This window comes from Hylaeus volcanicus, chromosome 7, assembly GCF_026283585.1.
Source record: "Hylaeus volcanicus isolate JK05 chromosome 7, UHH_iyHylVolc1.0_haploid, whole genome shotgun sequence".
NCBI lineage: Eukaryota > Metazoa > Arthropoda > Insecta > Hymenoptera > Colletidae > Hylaeus > Hylaeus volcanicus.
The window spans coordinates 15,799,406-15,812,045 of record NC_071982.1 but is presented as its reverse complement, the minus strand read 5'-3'; positions in this window follow the sequence as shown (position 1 = coordinate 15,812,045).

Sequence of the window (12,640 nt, the reverse complement as noted above, 5' to 3'; positions counted from 1 at the left end):
GTGAAGAAAAGTTCTCAGGCGTTGAAAAACTTCCAACATGCCGCAGTCCTCCGTAGTACTGGTAGAGAGACGTAATTGTCGCGCACGAAATCGTGTTTGCCGAAGCACGTAAAATACCGTTGAAAAGTAAGAAACTGGAAAAGTCCATCGAATTAACCATCGTTAGAGAGGGCACGAAAGCCGTCCTACGAGGCAAAGAAGTTAATTGATCGTTAGATTACCCTCGAGCTTAAAGAAAATTCTATTTTGCTTGCAGCCTTTGTTAGTAGCTACTGCTCCAACGATCTTGCATAAGATAAATATTATAATTATCCTTAAATAGGGCTAGTGGGAAGTTGGAATTGTTAACCTCTTTACATGTTAACCTCTTTTCTTTAAATTATAAATTGTGCTTAGCTTCAAGATGCACGTAGGCATTGTGCAGAAATAAAAGTCAGATTTGTATTTATTTTTTTAGCATTTTTTTAACAACGACTGATTGTTAAACTCGTAAGAAACTCTGAAAAAAGACCAACATCAACATTATAATCGCGTCGTTACGCAACAAGGAATCGCGTTACAAAGAACAGTTTCGTCTCCTACAAAATCGGCAGCGCCAGAGATCCCAAAGTTGAGTCGGTTGTGTAATACGCTTCCTTGTTTGAGGAAGACGTGTAATAATCGTTCCAGTCGCGGCACGCGAGTACTCTCGAGGATGATCCTTTTCGGCGCGTTCCACGAAAATCGAGGAAGCGCGGTCGCGAGCGCTTGGCAAGTCCTTGGTCCACCATTTTGCCGTTTTGCTTGCGCAAGAGGACGAGCTGTACCTCTTTCCTCGACAATTATACGGCCCCTGGAACCGGCGTTCCTCGAGAATTAAACCCGTCGGCTAAACGGTCGACGCGTGTCCGCGAATCATCGGTTTCAGTTCGATCACGAAGGTCGTCTCGACGCGATCCGAAAGCGTCGTCCCAGGGCGGGAATAATAATTTGCGTGAATATTAGGACCGCCAGTTTTTTGCGTGCTTGACCCGTTCCTACGTAACATTCTGCCCTTCTTTGTCTTGCTTTCGACTGGCATGACTCATTCCCATAAAGTGGGGTTACCATCCCTGAATTGCAAGGTGAAAGCGGGAGGACACTCTTTAAATTGATGGTTTCCAAAGTTTTTCAAGGGTACTATTAATGAAAATGCAGAAAGTTTCATTTTAGAGGAAATTAAGCTTTATGGAGAGATTTTGGTAGATTTACTTATTGAATATAATGAACCATTTAGAAGTGGTTTGCAGGACTCTAGTGCTACTCTAGTGTTACCTCTTTTTACCTCTTCATAATATTAGTTAGTTCACGGCTACCGTTGTCTACCACCGGGGAAAGTGCTCAGATAAACAAATAGCCCACCCAATTTAAAAATAAGATCGCCTCGTTAACGAGAAACCGCAGTTGAACGAGTCATCAAAGCCTAGAATTCCTGAACGTCAACGTCGAGCACCGTGGTGAGTCATGTCGCGCCTACGGAGCCAGCAGGATATTGCAAAGAAATTTACAACCGGTGGTAATTAAACCTGTTCGATGAGTTCGATAAAAGGCGACGTCTTGGTGTCAGTTACCCACGTGCACGATATAAGTCTCTATGGGTGAAACGGTCGGCTACCCTTTTCGAGCGCCGTCGCTACCGTTTTTCGACGAGGAGCCAATGGTTACGACCACGGTTTGTCGGTTGCCTCGAAGGGACGATTTAGAAGATAAAAATCGGCTGGTGGTTCTCTACTATCTCGTTGGTTATCGCGATAACTTTCTTCTCTGTATTACGTGCCGATCTCGGTCGAGCTTTTACGAAAGCGTGCCCCATCTAAATTATCCTCGCGAACAGGTGCGCCGGTGAACGGACAGTGACAAGTTCTACCTGTGCCACGGCGATAAATTGCTTCAGGGGTACCCGAAACTTGTAGCTTTGCTCGTTCCGATGGTGCAGTTCCGTCTACGGGATGGAATCTCAAACTGTGGGCGACGGGGATGTGCTGAAACGATGCTAGGAACAGAAAGAATGAAGATACTCTGGGTATACCGAGGGTTTATTGTATTTTATTTTTCTGTTCTTCAAAATTGTTAGTTATTGATCTGTTTAGTGTAGCAGAGATTATTCGGACGTGGACTAGTTTAAATTTCTCTTCGGTATCAACTATTTTCCTTTAGTTTCTAAAATTCCATAACAATTTTTCTCGAGTGTCTCAAATAATTCGACCGAAACTCTCATTAAATTTCTATAATAGACGTTTCTGCAATTCGAGAACAACACAAGCAACATTGTAAAACGATTACATGATTCGTAAATGGATGTATGAAGTCTACGAAGCCTAACATCGTCCATCATCGTTGCCTGGCGTATGGTCTTGTTTAATGGATCGGTAGCTCGATGACAAATAAATAAGAGAGCAACCACCGCACCCTTGACGCCCTTTAACGACCCCCCGTAGAGTGATCGTCCAAGTCTCGACTTTCGACCTGGTGCTAACTTACCCATTTACCCTCTTCCTCTCCCCCCCCCCCTCCCCACTCTGCTCACCCTCTTTGTCCCATTTCGAACACAGGTTGCGCTCGTTCACGGATCATCGACGGTTAATCGGTGTTTGGAGCTCGTTGCGGTTCATCCGGATGTTATTACTGCTCGACGAGGTGTGCGTGCCCAGGGACCAGCTTTGGAAGGCCACTTTGAACTTTGAGGTTCGAGCTGTGGTGGAACTCTGTGAGTGTATCTTCTCGATTATTACAGTAGATTTTATTTATGTAGTCTTATCGCAGCCGGACTTTATTTATTCTCAGGCCTCCACAGAAATTTTATTTAGTTTTAGTGAGTGTATTTTCTTGATTATCACAGTATGTTTTGTTTATTTATCTTTCTAAAAATCTAGAGTCTTTTTCTAAAACTGCCTGGTAGTTTCACAACATAAAAAAAAAAACAAGAGATATTATAGGAACTAGTCCAAAACAAATCCAAAAAACAATTACTGAAGCTGTCGCCACGAAACTTTTAGGTCCCCGCCTAATCTATCATTGGCAAGATAGATCAAATTGTCAATGGTACCTGTTTACGGTGGACGATAAAACCCCTCGAATTCTACCCCACCCCCACCGCCCACCTCTCCACTCCTCGAAACACCTTCCAAAACTCGAGCGACATTTCCCACGTGAGCACACGGCGGACGAAACTGGGGTAAAAATTGCGTGGTCCGGTTTTATCAGATCGTGCGCGATGCCAGGCCAGGGGTAGCTGGTAATAGCAACGGAACAACCCCTAACGAGGAGAGGATCAGATGGTTCGAATAGATTAATCTATGCCCTTTGCACGGCGGTAGGGAGCACCAGGATGATTACGGTTGCCTGTGTGCTGCCCTTTTTGACCGTGTCTCGTGGAAATAAGGACAGGTGAACTATTCCGAACGATCATCGTTGCTGTCGCAACCGTGGAATTCGCGGAGGACTCTCGCGGCTCTGAAATCCTCTCAAAGTGAGACTCTGTTACAATTAACGCTAGGTTTACGGGGATTTTGTGTTAGATTTCTATTATTGAATCGATGCTCTCATATGTGAAGTTAATTTACTAAAATTAATCAGAAGGCTAAAAGTGAGTTTGGATATATAAAAAAGTCTATCGGAAGAAAAAGGTAACGTCGAAAGCAGAAGAGGGCGCAATGCGAAAATAAAACCGGTTAGAAGTATTAGCTATTCAAGACGAGGAGAGATGAACCGATAAATGCAAAAGGGAGGTAAAGGAAGGATAGTCCCGCGAGAAAGACTCCTATTTTCTCGGTGCAATTTCATCGACGGCAATTTTGTCGAAAACATGCAGCTGCCGCTGTCCGAGTGGCCATCGATGCTGTTAGGACCCGGTTTCCTATTATTTTTTAGGCTTAGGAGTCGCTCTTTTTATGCCCGACAGGACTTCACGGCGTTGCCGTGATCAAACATTAATTTCGCGAACGGAGTCCCCGTTTACGGAGCGAGACGGAGCTACGTAGCGTGCCGTGAAATAAGAAACAAGAAGATGACCGGTCGCGCAAGGTGTTCGCACCGATTTTTGATGAAACAATCAGGGCGGAGCGATTATCATTCGCAACTTAAAGATTCACGAAAACGAATTGTAACGACTTAATCAGAATCGATGGCGTATTCATCTTTGCGGGTTGTCGCGTGGCGGGACGCTCATTTGTTCGTTTTTTAATTGTTTTGAGGAGCAATGGTTAATTTAGGGGGTTTGTAGGTTACCTGAGAGATGGACCTCTGTGGGTAGCACGTATATTTATTGGAAGCAATTCGAGTACAATTTTTATAGATACGAAAATGTGTTATTGATCGAAGGAAGTATCGAAGATTAAACAATTTTTATAAATTATACAATTTATAATGAATGGAAGAGGTCGAATAGAAGTACCGTGAAAGAAAGAAATTCTAAACCTATAAAACTTGACGAATAGTTCAACGAATGAAATTGAACAAAGCGTGCTAATTCCTGTTTACCATATCGACGTTACCGATATCAGATCTTTGCGAAGTGTACTTCCAGTCAGTAGCCACCGGAAACGCAAACATATGGCGTCCACGAGCGTCGAACGATGTAAACGCAGAACGAAGACAAATGGGACAGATATCGTCTTCGTGGAAATGGTCAGCGTGTTGCGTTTATTGTGTCCGCATTGTGGAAGATTTATCATCATTTTTTTGCCACATGAAAATTGAAAGAAAAACATCATGCCAACTTCATATAAACTTCACCTACAAATATATCGCGATGCGAACAATTGCAGACTTCGTATCCTGAAGTTAACCTTTACAGCGTGTCCATCATTATGCTTCTAAACTATCTGCACAGCTCAATATTTTACTCTAGTTCCCATTCAAATTTGCACTAGAGTACTATCTCCCCAAATTAATCCTTCTGGCAGGTGTATCTTTAAACTACCCTTACAGAGAAAGTTCTCAAAATTTTGTTAGCGGGATAAATAATGTACAGGGTGGAGGATTTACATGGGAACACCTGAATATCTACGTTATTCGACTACGCTTTTGACCGAATCCTTCCCTTGCGACTACTATATCTACATATGTATGCATTCAACTTAAATCTACACTGTCGAATTTTCTTCTTTGAACGTCCCTTTATATGTAAAAAATGTTTCAATAACAAAAATTAATTACATCTGGAAATGATATGCATTAGAAAAATACATTAGCTGGACCAGACTTCCCCCTTAAAGAAAAATATATTTTCGACGTCGTTCCTCCATCGTTGCAAACTTCAGCAACCCCCAACAGCGACTCGAATTGGAACAATTGCCTCCTCGTCTCTCTGGTAGCTGAAGAGGGCGGAAAACGGCGATCATGGACGTCGAACGTCGCGTCTACGCATACATACGTACGCATAGGAGAAATAATGGAGGCTACGTGGAAATGGTCGTTACGTGGAGCGTTTACTCCTCCGAACGTCGATCAACCGTCGGATTACGCATGTCCTGGCAGCTGCGCATCCTTCCTGGGCGTTCCAAAGAGCCGCCAATCGGTGAAACCCTCTAATATTAACCACCCGGCGGGGCAGCCAATGGGAACGCGACGGTGTATCAGCGCGGGTGTCATCGGCCAGTTGGACTACGCGATATTATCATTTTGGCCGAGCGCAGGGGGGGGGGGAAGGAAGAGGTCCGAAAGGCGTGGGAGCGAGAAAGGATGCGGCAGGTTGGTCATCGATCCTGCGAGTCTGGGAATCAACGCCTTTCGGGTATCGGCGTCGATGCTAAGCTGGCTGCCTGACGAGTCAAGCAAGCGGAAAAGCATGAGCTCGAAGTTACAGTTTAATCCTCCGTCCCGTATCCGTTCGCACGAGCCTAATCCTTCGCCCAGTTTCAGCGGGAACTGCGGATGGAGATATGCCATTCGGGGGGTTCGACCAGTTACATATGTGTCTATAATTGTCTGAGTTGGAGGCGAATTTTGCCTATGCTTTGGTTAAACTGGGGGATAATATACAGGGTGGAGCATTTATATAGGGACACCTGAATATATAGATTGTTTAGGGTTCTATTAAAAAGGAACGTATAAATGCACTTGCAATCATTCCGAATGTCAAATGCCAAAGAAAATAAATTTGTACGAAATTCTTGAATTAGTAAAAGTTCTCAGTAAGGGTTCTCAAGAGTATTAATCCGGCGTTCGCTTTACCGAATTTCTCACGACTAAAATAAAAATGAAAACGCGTTCACCTTTGGGAATCGAAGGATTAATGCTCGAGTTTCGCCATGTTTTCTGACCGATACGGCCGCCAACGACAAATGTCAGCGTGACATGCCAACCGACTATAAACCTCCCCGCGAATTAACGCTCATTATCGTGTAGGTTAATTGAGGCGAGAGAATCGAGATTGAAACGCCGCTGTTCGACGAAGTTTGCGTAATGGAATTCCGTCGGTTCCCAGACGCTCGTGGAATTTCGCAGGAATCATACTTAAACGCTCGCGTTCATTTTCGGTTGTGCCATACACGACCCTTTACACGTATAATGAATTGCAGGGGATGGTCTCGTGGACAACGGCGACGATTTTGTGCGAACATGAAGAGCTTGTTTCCGAGTTACAGGCTCTTCCGTGTTCTGTCAGCTGTTGACTCGCGTTTAAAGTAAATGTTCAAAACGGTCACCTGTCGAGTTAAATACGTAACGAGTCTGTCGTGAGTTCCTTGGTACGTTAAACGAGCTGGTGAAAAGCTCTTTTCATGCGACATTTTCAAGTTAAAAAGGATTCTGCATATAATTGAGCCATGAGTAATACAGAAATTTTCGGTGACGATGAAGACGTTTAAAAGGGACACATATTGCGACGTAAATATATGTTACTGGACAGATAAAATTGCAGGTTTAATGACAACATGTACATAGTTTGTCGAGTATGTTGAGGTGTGTCAAGAGTATAGCTGCGTTATTTCTGAGTAATGAATCGTTTTATACATTTAGATCTAAATTTTAGGGCTTGATAGTATACGTAGTTATCGAATTATATTTTTTTGTAATAAGTATTCGTACAGAAACCAATTCGAAATAAAACTTCATATATTTATTTTATTAATAAATTTTAGGGGTAGAAATAATTAACCAACATTCCTACATATTTTTAGAGTAGATTTTTGGTAAATTAAAGTTTATTACTTTTAATGTTAACCTCTTATTTCTTTTCTTAATAGTTTTTATTTTGAATCGGTTGTTGTACGAATACTTCTTAGATAGTTGTTGAATCGAAATATTACTCGAAGGGCTCTCAAATATAAAGCGTGCAAGTGTCTAGTACAGGAAATCGACGGTTACGTTTGTTTCCAAGAGCTTCCATTCGAGGAAAGCCTGGGCTCGGGGCGCGATGGCGCAAACCGTGAATTTCGATAATCGCCAGCAATTGCTTTATTATCTCAGCAGGTGCCAATAATGGGCGGTGTCTCGGTTCTCGAAGCTTTACAATTTCGTTATACAAACATTCGAAATAACTTTTTAATTGGATTCCACCTCCAACCCCTTTCCTGGTGCAAATTATCGCGGATAAAGTTCGTAACCCTTTACCTGCCAGCTGCGTTACCTCGAAAAGGGAAACGGTGTTTGGGCCCCCAGAAACGCGCAACACGTGCACCTGAACGATTGCTAAATTTTTCTTTCGATTTCAGGATACCAGACTCAACCAAACCTTAAATAATAATTGGTAATTTTCAAGCATTCGTACTAATTTGTTAACCGTAGCGCACACAATTGATCCATCGTCATCTTAGTCGGAAGTTTGATGATCTCCTGGCCCATCTTCTGAATGCAAATACCTTGCTTGACGCATACCGTGCTCCGTGAAAGCAAAACCATTGGTCTCGCGAACCTTCCACGCGATTCGTAACTCATGCGTGAAACGAGTTTCTCCCGAATTCCTCCTTGGACCACCAATTAATAATCAATCGATCTGCGAGCTTCGTTATACGAAACCAACTTGCTCTCGGTGACGTTCCTTTTTGCTCGTCGATCGAAGGCACCCGGTTCGGAGCCCTCGTTCCCTATCACGCGGCTCTGGGTGCCCAGAAACAACGTCAGGCGGGTGCTGGAGTAAAGAAAAAGGTAGGAAGAGGTGCCCCCCGACTTCCCTTGCCAATTATCGGCCGTGTGCCAGAAAACAGAGGTAAAAACAATCGGCACCGAGACCGCGGACGACTTTCGGCGCCTCGCAACTAGGCCCAGGGACCGTCGTTAAAAGGATTCCTTTGAAATTGTCGAAAGGGCGAGTGAAGTGGGTTCAGTGCGCGAAATTGCATCGTTGTTGCATCGGTGCGGGTTACCAAGGTGTTAGAATAAGTTTATCGCGCCTTGCCGCTGGGTTGAGGCTGGGGAACGAGGTTAAAGACAGGGTTGTCCAAGTTGGAGATGATTTAGATAGTTTTTGGGGAGTCTTAGGACTTGTATCAAAGAACCTGAATGTGATTTTGGCAATTGCTCTATGATTAAAGGATAATATAGGAGGAACGAAATTTTGTTGGGGGGTTGATACATGAGGGTATAAGAGGGTTTTCTTTGTTTGTTGTTCTAAATTGCAAAAATGAAGTATGTAGGCATAGTGTCTTAGTTTTTTAGTTCCTCAAATTCACAGTTTATTAATTTCTTAAATTCTCAGTTGTTCAAATTCTTACTTTCTTGGTTTCTTAGTTTCTTAGTTTTCTAGTTTCTCAATCTCTCAGTCTCTTAGTCTCTTATTTTCTCACTATACGATAAAGTACATTGTTTTTAGACTTGACTTTTACATTTCTTCGGGACCCCATGATCAATAATCAGCCTCTTCTTTGCATAATTTGGACCAAACATGAAAAGTAAACACACCTGTTCGTTATTTGGGTCACTGTCCACTTGCTCTAGGTATATTATCCGTTTTTCTTCGAAACGGGACTAGTAGAGCCGCTTTCTGTGAGGTAGTTTTTGTCAGCCGTATCTAATCGCGGGTAATTTGCCATCTTTTCGACAATCACGAGTTCTTAATGACCCTGACCGGGGTGCAATAATTTTTCAGGAAGACCGGTTGAGAGGACGGGGACATCATCCCTCGCAGCTGCAGTAAAATGTAGAATCTCTCGCGCGGAGGTTATTATTGAAAATGACGGAGGAGATTAAATACGAATTTGTTCCAGATCTTATCTCTGGTTATGTACCTGGATGAATCGTGGAAAAATATCGGTGGTATCTGTAAAGATTATATTTCTACTACATGCAAGTACACACTCGCGCATTTTCAAATTGAATCTATCGCGCAGCTCACAAATTCTATAATTATTCTTTAATTTACAAGTGCCTTTACAAATTCGGCAATTAATCATCAAGATTCAAATTACTACACAGAAATACAACAATAACTCTCGCACAAATCTTCTGCAAGATTAGCAAAACGATCAACGCGATATAGCGACTACCTTTGTCGTCAATTTGAATTAATTAACACCGACGGTATTCAAATTGATATAAAGTTCCCTTTATCCTACCAGACAGCTAATGTCTTTCGAAGCGCTAATAACGGAACGATGATAAACCGGCAACGATCGCGTGCCCAGGGAAGATCGTCTTCACTTCCAAAGTATTAACGACGTAACACATAAAGCAACGCACTGACAAGTGGCCCGTTGTCGTCGAAATATTCGCTAAAAGTCGGCCCGTTCTGTCGCGATCCATCGAGATCCATTCGGGATAAGGGGTAAAAACGCAGCGGCAAATGAAATTTCTGCCAACCGTGGGCGTGCCGGGGCGAATCAAGTCATACTACGCGCTGGGGCCCGATCTACCCCAATTACCTATCTCCGAGCATTATCTCGTTGCTTCTTTTCGATGCAGAAATTCATTAAGAATCGCTGCCAGGGCGGACGTCCCACGTGAGCGTCAAAGTTGAAACAAAAATTGGAAGGGGCAAGGACGTAGGGTGAGGGTGAAAAATGTACAAGGTGTTTCTAATCATCTTAGCGTTGTTATAAAATTACAGAGAATTAGCTTCTAGAAGTAGGTGCTAGAAATTATATTAGTTTTCATAGGATAATATAGGATTGTTTGTTATGCGAGTGCAACAATTAACAATCTAATACTCGAGTCAAACTTGACCACAGATTCAAGTAGAGTTACATTGTCATTCTCTGAGAGTAATTAAGCAACATTTGCTGGAACGCACAAAGGGCAGTCCCGCGATGTTCTCCATCCTCTCGCTTCTCTCGTATTAAGAAGCACCCTGTACGTCACAGGAGGCGCTAGAGGGCTGCAAAGGCGGGACGTTTAGCATCTGCCTATAATAACGAAGTCCCGAATGCCAAACAACGTTGACCGACGTTCCACGTGCAACGGAAAGAAGGGGTCTGATTCGTATTTTATCGTTTTATTGCGCCGCGACGAGGAAGAGCCGCGGCACCTTCGTAATTAACACGTAAACGCAATAACGCGAGACCCTTGGTGCGTTATCAGGTGTGCGAGTTTACAGTGTCCTTTTGCGCATGCGATAAACATTTTAGCGCGATGCCATCGTTATGGACCGTTTATGTCGCCGCGACACGCAGCCGCGGCGCTTGACGTTCCTCGAACTCGATTTTAGACCGAGACTTGGTGGATGGTTTCTCGGACTTGTCGAATTTAGCACTGGACGAGGACAGATTCGTGAATGTTGGTAGAGGTGAAAAAGGGTGGCTGGAACCACGAGAGGTCATGATTTTTGGAGACTGCAAGGCAAGTTCGACGAGTTCGAAATTCTTAGGGGTTGATAGTTTGGAGTTCTTTTTTGATTTTCATTGAGAACCGAATCATTTTGTAATATTCGAAATACCGCCAATATTGCTAATATAAGCACCCGTATTTTTTTTAAGCTTCCTTCAGAGCAGAGCTCCTTCGAGTGATTAATTATGTCCCCCAAAACGACGAGAGGCGCTTAAAATTGACCGTCCAAGAGGAATTAAACTGGAATATTTTTAGCGACCCGATTTACAGTCTTTTCTTTTTCTTACGTTTTACGTTACGTTTACAGTTACACGAAGAAAGCATGCTCGTATCGCGCGGCAAAATCTATAACCGCGATGTTCCATATGCGAGAGCGTACGCTTTCAATTACCATTCGCGTCCCGAGGTTGTGCCGGGTAATAATTCCGCGTAATATGTGGATATAGCGAATCCTGCCATTATCGGCACTTAATTGGACCCCGTGATGCTCCTTTATCGTAATTTCATTACTCGTCTTCTTCCAGCCGCCACTGCGACCGGGCGAATTTCACTCGACGGGGTTTGGCCCACATCGCGAAATTGGCGGCCATCTGGGATCGTTTTGAATATTTTAAGTAGCGTCCACTCGATTTATTGCTGTCATTGATCCCAGGGTTAACTAACATTGTCGTAAATGATACATATACGGTACATAAAAATTTATCTACCGAGAAGCAAGCAGAGAGTTCGAGATTGAATCTTTGTAACGATTTTGGGATGATGGCTTGCTTGGAAAAATATGATGGACATAATTATAGTCTTGGCGGGCTATATTATACGTGTTCGTTCGTGATGATAATTATTGAATGAGAATCAGTTTTAAAAATCAACAAAAATAATTATTAGGAGGGTTTAATTCCATAATCGATCGCTTCAATTGCGTTAGAGATACACCTTCGATACTTTCTAATTAAGTATAATAATTTCCCTGAATACAAATAGTATACTTTATTCTATAAGTACACGTTTAGAATAATTCACAAGAAAATGACAATTTTCTCATCATACTTATTTGGATTAAGATATACCAGAAAGAAACTCTTCTCTTTCACCCTCCATTCAGTTTTTCTTATCCAGCTCCGTATCGCGAGTACGCGATCACGATTGGAGCGTAAAATCGGCTTATCGATGGCATTCGATTCCAGCAATTAAGAAGTGGTCGGTAATCGAGCTCTGCAATCGTAAATGCCACGCGAGTCGATGACGACGAACAGCCTCTCGTGTGTCGAGGCTTTTATAATTGATTGCTTCGTAATTAGCCAGTTCTTTTCGTCCTTCGGGAGCAACAGGTGCAACCCTGGCCACCGAAAATGTATTAAGAACCGGGCAAACGCCTTCTACACCAATTGAGAATCAAGATTACAGGGTTTGCAGCTCATGAGTTGCCTAATCTAACCGAGATCCGTTGATCGTTTACATTTTTTTTAATACTCCTCTTTATTCCCCTCGGTTCGTACTATTGGGCTAATTTACTGCGTGTCAATTAAGTTGGAGGCTTCGTTTAGGGTAAGCAGGCTCGACGTCGAGTTCGATTATTTATCGCGGCGGCTGTTGGTGTGACACAATTTGGGAGATTGTATGGAATAATTAATTCTTAGCAGGATGTGTAGTTTAGATTGAGTGCGGAGATGAGAAGATGGACAGTGGGTCTGATTGGTCACAGGATTATCTCCTTGGTCATACTGTAGAATTGTATATTATAATCTATACACAGAATTATTGCTTCATCCAAGAATTCATCATGATTCAAAGGAAACCGATATTACACTAGTCATCAAAAAGAAATTTCCAGCGAAGAAAGTATAAACAAGTACTTTTTGCGTTATCTACCATTGCACAACCAGCTCATTTTCAGTATTCCTTTTTCCATCCCTCCGAAATA